This window comes from Ptychodera flava, chromosome 2, assembly GCF_041260155.1.
Source record: "Ptychodera flava strain L36383 chromosome 2, AS_Pfla_20210202, whole genome shotgun sequence".
Lineage (NCBI taxonomy): Eukaryota > Metazoa > Hemichordata > Enteropneusta > Ptychoderidae > Ptychodera > Ptychodera flava.
In genome coordinates, this window is record NC_091929.1 from 28,145,438 (window position 1) to 28,157,676 (window position 12,239).

Sequence of the window (12,239 nt, forward strand, 5' to 3'; positions counted from 1 at the left end):
GTCGAATGAATGGCAAAAGTTTAAAGAGTTTGCGACGCCAAAAAATATTCCAACTCTAAGAAGATGCAATAATTGCATTTTCTCAATCTGACCATCCCGTCGAAAGACTTCAAGGTACATCCCTGAAGATACACAGAGCCAGAGAGTATATGCATGTGTCATGTCTTCAGTATCTGTACAAGGGGCTCTGGCCCAGATTTTCTGCGTTCAGACGCGTTGAAAAACGATACGTGTTTTTCGCTTCAACGCCTAATTGAAATATAGCCAAGCCGTTGAAGGGACGTGAGACGACAGACTGGCCATGTTGCTCTAATATTTTGAGGGTCAAATGTTTAATGATGCTATTGACAACGTGTCTCACGTGTTATCCCGGCAAGGCACGCCACAGTTACAACATGTGTACCAGTAGGTCAGGACTAAGCGGACGCAAAGACGGTCCGTTTGTGGAAATCGTCCGGGAAGCCAACGTGTATGTCCGCGACGTTGGTCACAGTGACAAAATGGTTGGTATTAGTGTCTTCCGAGGAGGGTATGGCTGGGGGGTCCACAAATATTTTCTCAAGGTGGAAGGTCTGTCTCCAAGGCGCATTCTACCATAATCAAACCCTTTAGAAAGTATATCGGCCATTCATGATCGGCGTGTCTTATAGAACCTTGCTGTTTTATCTAGTTTGTGAAAGGAGCTGGTTGATCATTATCAACATACATTTTGGCAGATACCTGAAAATATCATCCATTACTCAATTCCAATTGGAGGCTTGGGCGAACAGACCTTTTTTCGGCCACTCTTGTGAAATGTTGACGGTTGTTCAGTAAAAATAAGTACTGACAAACTACAATGTGTGCAATAAAAAGTTCAAAGACAACGTTTGACCTGTGCTTTGTTAATTTCGAGGTGTAAACTTTCAAGTGCACAAGGGACATCAGTCGCAAAGTACAGGACCGAGCAGACAGAAAGGCAGGCAGGCAGACAAAGAGGCGTATAGATATATCCAAACTTTTGACGTTGAACTTGCACATCGGCCATGGTTCGAATCGTGAATGAGGCTAAAGAGAAAAAAATAATTGTTTCTCGGATTTTTTTTTGGGTAAAGCTACAGAGGCGGCGAGCGATTTTTTAAATCTATTTTATGAACCAGTAAAACCTCCCACTAGTTACATCGTTACTGATGACTTGGAGTCTAAATTTTACAAACTGTTCGCAATGATAGAGCCTTTACACATGCTTTTATTGTACAGGCAATGTTGACAGAACAAATTCTGAGCATTTTCATGTGCTCCAAGAAGGTAACAAAATACTGTAAACATATATTCACAAGGAAAATGCCCTAAAATTAAAACAATGGCAATATTGTCTTGTTGTATCTGAGCTCTTTCACACAGCACACACAGCCAGATCCGACGCATTGAACGTGGCAAATATCATGTTTGATTCGTTTGCAGAAGGACACCGCCAATTGACCTTTGACATCGACGCAACCATGCGTTTTCTTTCCATCGTGATAAATACCTGTGCTTCCAATACACTTCTCATCAAAACCGATTCACCGTTTGTCACATGTCAGTAACCTGTTGAACAAATCCCCGCACGCATCATCCGGACCAACGCTGAGCAATGTCTTTGGAACTACATGATGTATATTCACAAGATTTAGTCAAGATCAACACGGCTCTATTGAAACTTTTGGAACTACATGTAATTGGAAGACGTTGCGTCGAATTCTGGTGATCAAATTAATGCCCACGGTGTACTAACCTTTACAAAACAGAGCTATTACTGCTAAAAGTCGACACCCGTCGCTTTGTACCACGCAAAAAAAACACTGACGCTCTTCAACTTGCTAATTGTCGTTTGCCCGGACTTGTACATGTACAAGTCATATTCGAATTCCCGCGCGCGCAAAAACAAAAACTCAAGAAACTGACAGCACTACAGGACATTGTATTTGCTGCAATGTAAAAAAAAATCAAAATTGGCTAAAAAGAAGCGGCGATTCAGAGAAATAATTTATTTTGCCTGGCCTAACTATTGATGTGTATTCATGTATAACGTTTGTGAATGAACCCTGCTGCCGGTGGTTGAGCGCAAATTGCGATGAACATAATCAATAATCTGCTTCACGAAGAGCACCCACTTGGAAAGGACGTTATACGTACTTTGCTGAAGTTGAAAATAAGACTGCTACCCCGATATCATCTAAACGTTTTCTACGAATACAGGTAACCGAAACCTTCGTAAGAGCTGATGCCGCCCATTACGCTACAGGCGATGACAGCTGGCTCGCAAACGACAAACAAGAATTTGCACTGAATTTCTCAACGGTGGATGACATTTGAATAAATTCTGAACCATGAACAACAATGTTTGGCCGTCTGTCAAGTTAAGCTACGCATATTCTTGGTCGGACGGATGTTTTCGCGACTGCCGTGTTTTTTTCGCGTCTATCGTCCAGGGGTTATCATGACCCCGCCCATTTGTCTCGCACGGATAGTTTCTCCAATCCACTGGGCACGCAGTCGTTCCTATCCCTGTATGGCTACATACGTGTACTCTGGCAACCCCCACTTCTTCGTTACCGGTAGCTGTGTACAGTTGCTGCGGGTTAAGTTTCTAAGTGTGCCGTACTATTTCCAAGCTGGTCCCATGATGGCATTCCGTAAACATTTCACAGACCAACGCCCGGGGCCATTCGTTCAACATGGCGGCCCAGCTCACGACACCAACATACTACACTACAGATTTTGTTGTCTAGTGTATGTTGCACGTTCCAAATTACATGTAATTATAAGATCTGTTCAAATTTAAGCGAGCGGAAATTTTACTTCCGTTCCGGGAAATATCTCGGAAGACATGCAATATTAGCGACTAAAGAAATTACCCTACTATTAATCAAATTCACGCCACTCATTGGCCAATGTAAATATGAAATCTCTAGAAACAACCAATCACAGACATCCTGCGTTACTGTCGTTGGATATGCGCTTTCATTGGAAAAATCGTCCCGAAAAAATGTTTATTCAAGTTTTCCATGGTTGAAGGTTAGGGAACGCAGGTCTTTTATTAAGGTAAAAATATTCGTTTTCATTCGTATTATTATTAAATGACTTAAAAGCCGTAAAAAGTTCGCCATTGAAAGTTATAAGTTGCAAGAGTTTTTAGTAAACATTTTTTGCGTTCTCAATACTCACATTGCTTAGGAAAAACTGTGTTACGCCCACCCTTCCCCAAAGGGCAATCATTACGTACTTCGTGTTGAAAATTGAGGACATCATCTTCGGCGACCGAGCGATCAAACGGGCCTTTTCGGTCGTCTACACACGTATTACAGTCCAGACGCGACGCCTGCTGTCTACATACGGCTATTCGTCAAATTCTGGTGTCATTTTTAGGGCTTCACTCAGGCGATCAAAATTGAATGGTACCGCCATTCACCTTGTCGTCACGCCAAAGAGAACGCAACAATAAGCATGCGCGCGTAACTGAATCAATTGGCATCGCAGCTTTCAGTCCTGTCTAAGTTACAGGGATACACGGAAATTGAATCACGGTATCTGTCATAAATGAAGCCTCTTCAATATTGCCGATGCTTTCCTCAACGATTGCACCATTGGGAAATTTAATATGATTGAGTATCAGACAAACGGACTCGTCTGCGTTCATCAACAACGCTAGCATTTTTTGCAGCTTTCGTTCGTGCGGATGCTGACGCGGGAAAAGCACAGCAAAGAATGTGTCTGTGATTTTTTTTAATGAAAGTTTTCTTTTTCAATCGATTTTCTGGATTTCTACATTATATATAGTCTTCTATTGATATTTTACTGGCGTTGCAATTTAATATTAATTTGCAAAACGACAGGTATTAAGTTCGATTGCAAGAACTACACCCATCACGGGACAGATATATTTCAACTATCCTACTTTAAGTCTAGAACCCCACCGTTTTTTCTGTACCCCATAAGTAGGGTGTCCAAATTACGGATAGGTTCTAGGCTACTCTGCTTTCTGGTCAGTGACATTCGGAAAAGTGGTGCGATTTGATATTGTATAGTTCACTTAAACACCTACATATATAACCACAACATTTGTTTAGCTTGTTTGTTTGTTCGTTTTTGTTTGTCTGTTCGTTCGTTCGTTTGTGTGTTTGCTTGCTTGCTTGTTTGTTTGCTCGTTTGTTTGCGTCTGTTTGTTTGTTTGTTTTCTGAAAACCATGCTTGATAGCAGGTAGCTGAAAGTTCCAGCGGTAAATACGGTTCTAGGAGACAACAAGTTGGGATTTATCAATTTTTAAGTATTTCAAGTGATTCGATAATGGACACCCTGTAAGAAAGCCCACAAACTTGGATCTCTATAAATTAGTTTAAACAATTCGTTTTGGGCTCCTTATACTCGTCCATTCGCTAAACGACCACCTACATCACTCCATCGCCTGCCCTACCTCGCAATAAAGTTTTAAAAAAGCAAGTGCAAGAGCTTCAACTTCAACATCGAACAACAGCGACATCGCCAGCCAAAGCATAAGCAGGGCCTTCAGACGTGGGACACAGGGTCGATGAAGGAGACTGTCACAATTTGGCCATGAAGTCATAAAAAACACATTCTCACGCCTACCTACCCCTACCATTATCCTCTTAACACCCCCATGATGGGGCAAACACCATCCTAGAAAAAAAACGTTGGTTCGTACTGAGCTGTAATAATGGCATTAAAATGAGCAAGTTTGCCTTGATCTCCGTTCTTTCTTTTGGCAGCAAGGGAAGTCATACCTTAGCTGACGAGAAGAACATCTATCCTGTAATCCCAGTCAACCACAACAGGAAACAATATTTAAGTATATGGGGTTATCGGTTTTCACACACACACGAGCTCACATGCGTATCCCTGGTAGCTTTACGACCGTGGTTTTATATGTCGTGTTTACGAGACCACAAAGCCTTTTCAAAACACGATTTCACACCACAAAAACAGTTAAGGATTGTATCGTCTCTGTTTTCACGTCAAGTTTTTCACTTTTAGTGCCGCGCTTCAAGGGGCAGTTTTCCGAACACTCGATTTTCCACAATACTCTTATGTTCTGTCGCTTGTTTTGTGTAGAGAGTATTACATGTATATCAATCTGATTAAAATCCGATATAGATTTGGGTTGGTATTTTATGCTATCGTATTACGGTCTTTACCGTAATAAGATAGCGTAAAAGAGCGACCCATCTCTACAACGGATTTTAATCAGATTGGTATTATTACTGCGTTATATTGTAAAAAATTGAGACTGTTCCCGAAGCGGATTTTTCCTTTAAAAGCCTTCTTTTTCTCCCCTCGACCAGACTACCCCCCGTATATGCTAAGCCCTTCAGTTGTAAACTTAAAGGTACTTGTTTTCAACTGCCTATTAAGTAAACGCTTTCATCTTATGACATGTTCCAGATTTTCTCTAAAAACGTTCAACAACCATTTTTAAATAGTTTAACATTCTCCCTGCGGTTTGTTAGTTCTTGTGTGGTTTTGTATAATCAATATGCTTTATGCAAATTTCCGTTTACTTCTCCTCTCGTCAGGCGGCAAAATTTATAAAGAGGATTCGCTTGAATATCGGAAGTTGAATAATTTTGGCATTTGGTGAGTAAGGAGATAGGAGAGACTTATGTACGAGCGAAATGCTTAAGGATACTTCATATTTTCGCAAAAAAACTACCCACTTTCCTGTCTTCTCGGTACTATTTCGCCTTCCTGAGGCTGTTTTGAGCGGAGTGGGAGGCTTGCGTGTGCGACAAGAAGACGTGATTAGGTTTGTATGCTAGGCTGCTTTTTTCCAGACCGAGGTATGACATAAACAGCCCGGCGCACGGAGCCTATATAACCGCGCATCTAACAGCAGACTGGTCTTGCACTATGGCTAAGGAACTATTTCCACCAGATGTGTGGTCGGTAGCGTGGAAGATGATAGCTGATAATAATAACGCTTAGCCATCGGATGATCTTGTTTTGCACTTCGGAGAACGTCATTAAAGCGAGAAAAGGTCGTTAATTTCTAGGTCGCCAGACGCGAGACACAGAATGCTTGAACCGAGCATTTATCGCAATTCGCCTTGCTAAATCACTCATGTGATCTGTGGAAATCATCAAGGTACAAATATTAAAAAACTTTATTTGAGGAATTAACAAATCATTATCTGAAAAAAACAAAGAAATGTGATGGTTAACGTTGTCTAACCTCAATATTCTCTCATTCATACCCCAGATACAGTCTGATCGCAGCATGCGAAATGAAAGCGCTCGGAGACAAATTGAAGTCGAAAAGTCCCCCGTCCATTCAATATTCCATTCGCTGTTTCCATGATTACCATTGATTGGGCGAGTCGCTTACGTTCTCTATCAATTAATTGGCAATACAGCGAAAACGACTCAGCTAATGTATCTTTCGGCGATGCGAGCATCTGCTCCGATTTTAAATTGACTACAGGGAGGGAGGGATCGGTAAGCGAAGGTGCTGCGATTCTTCGGCGGCATGTTTAATCCAACAGGGGGGTGTCAAATCCAAGCGAGCGAAAGCACGGAGAAGGCAGACAATATAAATGCATTTGGAAGTTCTCGAAACTACAAGACGGCTGCGACGTTACGCTGAGTAGTCAGGCATATTAAGACCAAGGACGATAGTGAGGAACTATAAGATGTTTCGGATCACGGTTTTACATTATTAGAGCAGAAAAAAAGTAAAAAACAGATAGTGATAAGCACAGCGTGTAGTCTTTAGGGAACAGCGGTTTTTTTACGCTGTCAACAGCTGGTATCGCAGCAAAAACGTTCGAAACGGAACGAAACAGCATGGCGTCGTTTGACATAGCCCGGGGGACATATGGAGTCGGTTTACGCGGGGGAAACGAACCCTACAAGTAGGTGAATACTCCCTTTTCCAGCCAAACAAGACTCTTTTCTTACCAGGGGAAAACACGACAAAAGAAGCAGTGGCTTTCAGCTTTTTGTTGATAACGCAGAAAACCGCTCCAAAGAGTAGTTTTTGGAACGGGCGAGAGTTCGCCTACACGAGCTTCATCTTTCGCGGTTCTAGCTCCTCCAAGACCTCCCTTATATGTTGAATAACTTTAAGGTAGCGGTAAAGGCTAGAGCGTCAGTTATAAACTTCAATAAAACTATTAAAATATGAAAGTAGTCAACATTCTCTGTTGAATAAAAAAAACTAGACATTTGGGGTCATAGGCATTGCAGAGTTATAGCCCGTTGAAACTTCTGAAAAACTGACCAAATAAGAGGAAGTTGGGGAGTCCTTAGTGTATTAACTATGGTAGAGGTCCCCTAGCTTTTAAAAAAATGTTTGAAAAGGGAAAGTCATTTTTTACTGTTTTTCAGGAAAGTTTGACAAGGCAGTGCTTGCATTCAGAATGCGTGACTGCTATTGTAAATGCATTTTTAGATTCTTTGAACGTCAAAGAGGTGTCAAAGTGAGATTAACCAAAAAGACTGCTCTGTGACTTCAAAGAGGGGTGCAAATATGGCTTGTTTTCAACATTTTTGACAGAATAACAGTTTTCCTACATAATTGTATACAATTTAATCCAACTTTGAAATGAGATATGGACATGGAATTTTTACAGCCTATTAACAAGGTTACAGATAAGATTTGTACGGCACAATTTTCCTGTATTTGAAGTACTTTTTGAAAAATCACATTTTGAAATTTGAAAGAATTTTTAATAATTTTTTGATATGTAAACCCATGTAAAATCATAAAAACAATTTTATTCACAAATCCTGCCGTACAAATCTTACAATTAATAGTGTCAACATATTTATAACTAATTTGGTAATATTAATACTATCCAATTATTATTAAATTCAAATATGTAAAAAATATATGAAAAATTAAATTTTAATATTGATTGGTGTCATATTTCAAAATCATGGCTACAAATATACAATTTTTATATTCTTTGGAGAAAGTATTAACTAAGGGAGTTATCCTGAAAATTTGAACTAAATATCTTGATTCTAACACTTGAAACTTGACATTAACTCTGAGAAAAGAATTGGTGCAAAAATAGCCTTTACCGCTACCTTGAAAGTGAACGTCTTCGTTTTAACTCAGTATAACCGAGTAGTGTCATTATTGGAGAAATATCGCACTTTACCAATAAATGAAATGATCTATTGTATATTGTATATGTAAAATTGAGCATTTGTTCCTAGATTGTTCCTAGTTGACGCAGTATTGTTTCCATAGGGCGTTTCCCTTTTCACACTCATCAAAATTGTTCGGTTAATAAGGATGACGCATGGAATTGCATATTAACCATCAACATCTGGTGACCGGGCGTGTTTGTTTGTAATAGCTTATACTGTTGTAGGAACGCGTGTAGTATACATTCCAAATTTATCGTTTCGGACACTGAACAACCTGGTTACTTAGCGAGTTCACGTACATCAAAGAACCAAGGCTGCGTGAAAACTAACCGTCTATTTAGTGCTTGGTAACAAAATGTATAATAAATGCGAATAATGTGCAAGGTTCTTGACATACATAAGGCGGGAAACCGAAAACAAAACCGGGTGTATTGTCGGTGTAAACGCCAAGATGTGCACTTGAAAATTGATGAAGTCATGAGAAAGAAAATGATTTCGTGGTGCCACTTACGGGCACAATCCTAAAGCATGGGCTTCAGGGCACTTTCTGAATATGCCTTGTCCCAATTGCAAACCAAGGTCAAAAGCAGTTCAAATACATTTCTCGTGCTTTGTAACTTGCATAGCTATATTGATATTGATATGTTAATAACAGAAAAGTTCCAGACAAACACGGATTGATATTGCTTATACTTCGAAAGGCGTGCAATTTTTAAACTTTGCCATCAACCCCTCCCCCAATCCCCAAAAGTTAATGATACATTCAAGGATGTTAATAGCAAATATTAAACTGTCCTGGCCTTCGAACGTTCCTTTTAACTTAAGGCAAACAACTATGTTGTTTATTATAATTTTAGATTGGCCTTCTTGTATGTGAAATATACTAGCCTAGATTCCTTTCCCGTCCGCTTGCCTCCGTACCTCCGTCCCGGACGGAGGTACGGAGGCAAGCGGACGGGAAAGGAATCTAGGCTAGAAATATACATTATTCACGGCGATTTCATTTTGCGATACTAAATTTTCCAATTTTCACGCGACAAACCAACCCTCTCTGTGTATTTGCCCACAGGGGATACTCTCTACATGCAGGGGCGGAAACGATTCTCATCGGCTGTTACCACTATGCACGTGATTACATTGAATTTAATGATCACCTGAAGATAATCATTTATTTGCGCTCACGTTCCCGCGCGTCAGATTCTTTTAGAACAACTGTCGGTAAGAACACAGCAATAGGGAACAGTGTTAGGAACTAAAAACAAAAGTTCACAAAGTTGGGGGGCCTCGCTGATATTCTGTCGATAAAAATTCTCCTTGAAAAGTTGTTACATCGGTCCTCCAATGTGTCCCAGTGCTTCATCTGGTTATTAAAACGTGACAAATGACTGTCTGCCGAGTAAAAACAGATTCTATATGCTGAGAAAAGCAATGAAATACGACCCGTCTATCCTTCTAGTGTCTCTCTCGCTGAGCGCTATTGCTGGAGTTTCCAGAAACAGTTGACACAGCTCTCTGCGTTAAGTAGTGCGCGCCTTGAAAAGTGATGGACCCAAACCTCTGCTCAAATTTTCCACACTAAAGCCTGAAAGGATTCCCTTTCTAAATCAATTAAAAAACCTCAGGAGTCATCTAGCAAAATTAGGTACTAAAGTAATAAATGAACTAAAATCACCGATATTTGAAATTCAAAATGGCCGCTATCCATGCGTTAACCCTATGAGAGAAACTCAGATTTTCGATTTTCCAAAAAAATAAGATAGCGAAAACTATAGCTTGCTCTACGGGCTTCCAAATAAAACAACAAAGCGGTAGGCAAAACAGTATTGTAAAACTTGAGAGTCTGAATATATGTCCCTCGGTGCGAATACTACTTTAACGTAGCTGGTAGACTAAATTACCTGACATCGAACGGAGTCTCCATCACGGTTCGCAGACAACACACTGTACAGCGGTCACGCGTTGTCGCAACAGTGCTATGGCTCTTGAGAAGAAAAACAACCTTGTACTTCTGGAATGTGAAATTGAATGAGCCGCGAAACAATGTCACCTACTTCAGAAAATTCCACGTTACAAGTGCTGAACAAATTGAAGTTTGATACAGCGTTGGCACTGTCTTGTGAATAGGAAAGTGCGCACTTAAGGGGGTTGAAAGCCCGCTGAAGCAAATGAGTCGAATAATACAATGAGGCTATCCAAGACCTCGGGGCATCGGCTTGAAACGAGTAACCTCCATGACAGTTTCATGTCATCCAATCGGTGGCAGACTCACCGTCCCCGAAGCTAATACTCGGCGTCGCTTACCAGATACGGACGTAAACCCTTCCTCATGGGGGCATACGATACGTTCGTGACAAAAAGGGAGTAAACAGGTTTCATAATTGTAAAACACACTTCACCGCCACGAGCTTTCCCGGTAATTTCCTGTGTTTTTGGTATCGTTTCGATATCACTTCGCATCCAAAGTGTACAAAACTCATTTTCCTAACAAAATTAGCACGCGTAATAACAAAATTACACAACTTTTAATCATGCGTACACGCGCGACCACAACGTGCAAGGGTTTGATAGAGCAGGCGGGGTAACGTTAATTTAGCAGACATTAACAGTACGGCCGGGCGAATGTGATTTTTGATACTTCAAGCTATTTTTTTCGTTGTATTTCATAAAATACTTCAAGAAGACGAAATAATCGCCATTGGAAGGGATTAAAAATAGCTAGAAGATAAGCTATCATGAAAATCAGACAAAGGACCCAACCTAAGTGCCTATTTCTATGCAGAAAGATATTTTCATTATTTCAAGACCCATAAGTCAGCATGAATGAATCAAACGTTAATTGGACGATGATAGTGCTTCCTCTTGATTCTGTTGATACAGCGTTGAACTTGCCAGGTGCTCTGGCTTGGCAGTGACGTAACGTGGACTCGGGTTGCGAAATTGTTTAAGAGCACATACGCTTGGGGTGGACTCGCACTTTTATTCGGTGAACGATCGAGTCCGTATAGGTTTCTGACGGTTAAATACGATGGAAAGTCACGAATACATCCGAAATCTTACTGATGTAAAAGTATTGATTATGGTTGATGATGTTCCGCTTGCACAGAAGAATTTGTAAACGAATATAGAAACGGTTAAAAACCCCCAAAATTTAGAAGTTGAAAGAAGGATGGCAGAGAAGTAAAAAAGGAGACCAACAAATATTCTGTTTGAGAAATTCATACCTGTGTAGTTGCTGAGAAAGAACTGTAGTTATCTCAGGGTTAGCTTTTGCTTTGAATTCGGGTCCGGCGAACACTTCTGAACAACTTGGCGAAGATGCTTGCAGAGTTGATGCCGAGCGGTAGTTCTCCGTCCGTCGGTTGGTCTCAGTATCGCCGAGGAAAAACGACTCGCCGAAGGTGTCTCCCGACTGTAGGTGTGAGACGAAATGGGCGTCGAGGCGGACGGCGGTGCCTGTATATATGGCAAAGTTGTTTGTGCGAAGAAAAAAAATCACACGTCACTCTTAGAAACAAATGAGTTGATGCGTCAGTGACTTTTGGCGATCGTTACCATGGGGCGTTGCTAGGCTCTGCCTGCACGCATGCGCGGTAGGTTTCACCGACGAGGACAGATCTTGTTTCTCCCCTACCTACTGGCAGACAGAAATGGGATGCCTGTTTGTGAAATCGTCTGGTGCTTGTTAGGACGTGAGCACAATGGCTTCAATTTGATTTATATCTCAACTACAACGTTTATGAAAGTGAATGTTAATCAAGTGCAGTGTTTACTACTTTAAAGGCAGGTTCACGGCTATAAAATGTCGCGTTATCTAGTGATTACCAGATGGGTCATCCAACAAAAGTTTTTTGGAGCCATAGGCTGAGTTTTGTAATGAAAATTTGAACTCAAGGACAAAAGCAACAGATAAAAAAGGGGGAAAAAACGCGGCATGAAGCACGTTTTTATTCTAATTCTCGCCGCCTCTGTAACCGAGCCGCCGCCAGAGGCTTTCACATGGACCTCGAACAACTCTATCGGCACCCCAATTCGTCCACATCTGGCCCCTCGCGTTATTACTGTAAAGACGTGGCGGGGACGGTCTCATGAAGTAATTCGCCGATGA

The 12,239-nt window shown here is 41.0% G+C and overlaps 1 long non-coding RNA gene across 1 annotated transcript in view; it reads right to left on the reverse strand.

Moving 5' to 3' along the window:
* LOC139118445 (uncharacterized) overlaps positions 1–11,612 on the reverse strand; it is a 48,595-nt gene extending 36,983 nt beyond the window's left edge. Inside the window, exon 1 of the long non-coding RNA XR_011548715.1 lies at positions 11,356–11,612. This is a non-coding gene — a long non-coding RNA (uncharacterized lncRNA). The remainder of the gene's footprint in view (positions 1–11,355) is intronic.
* Between the last annotated feature and the right edge of the window lie 627 nt (positions 11,613–12,239).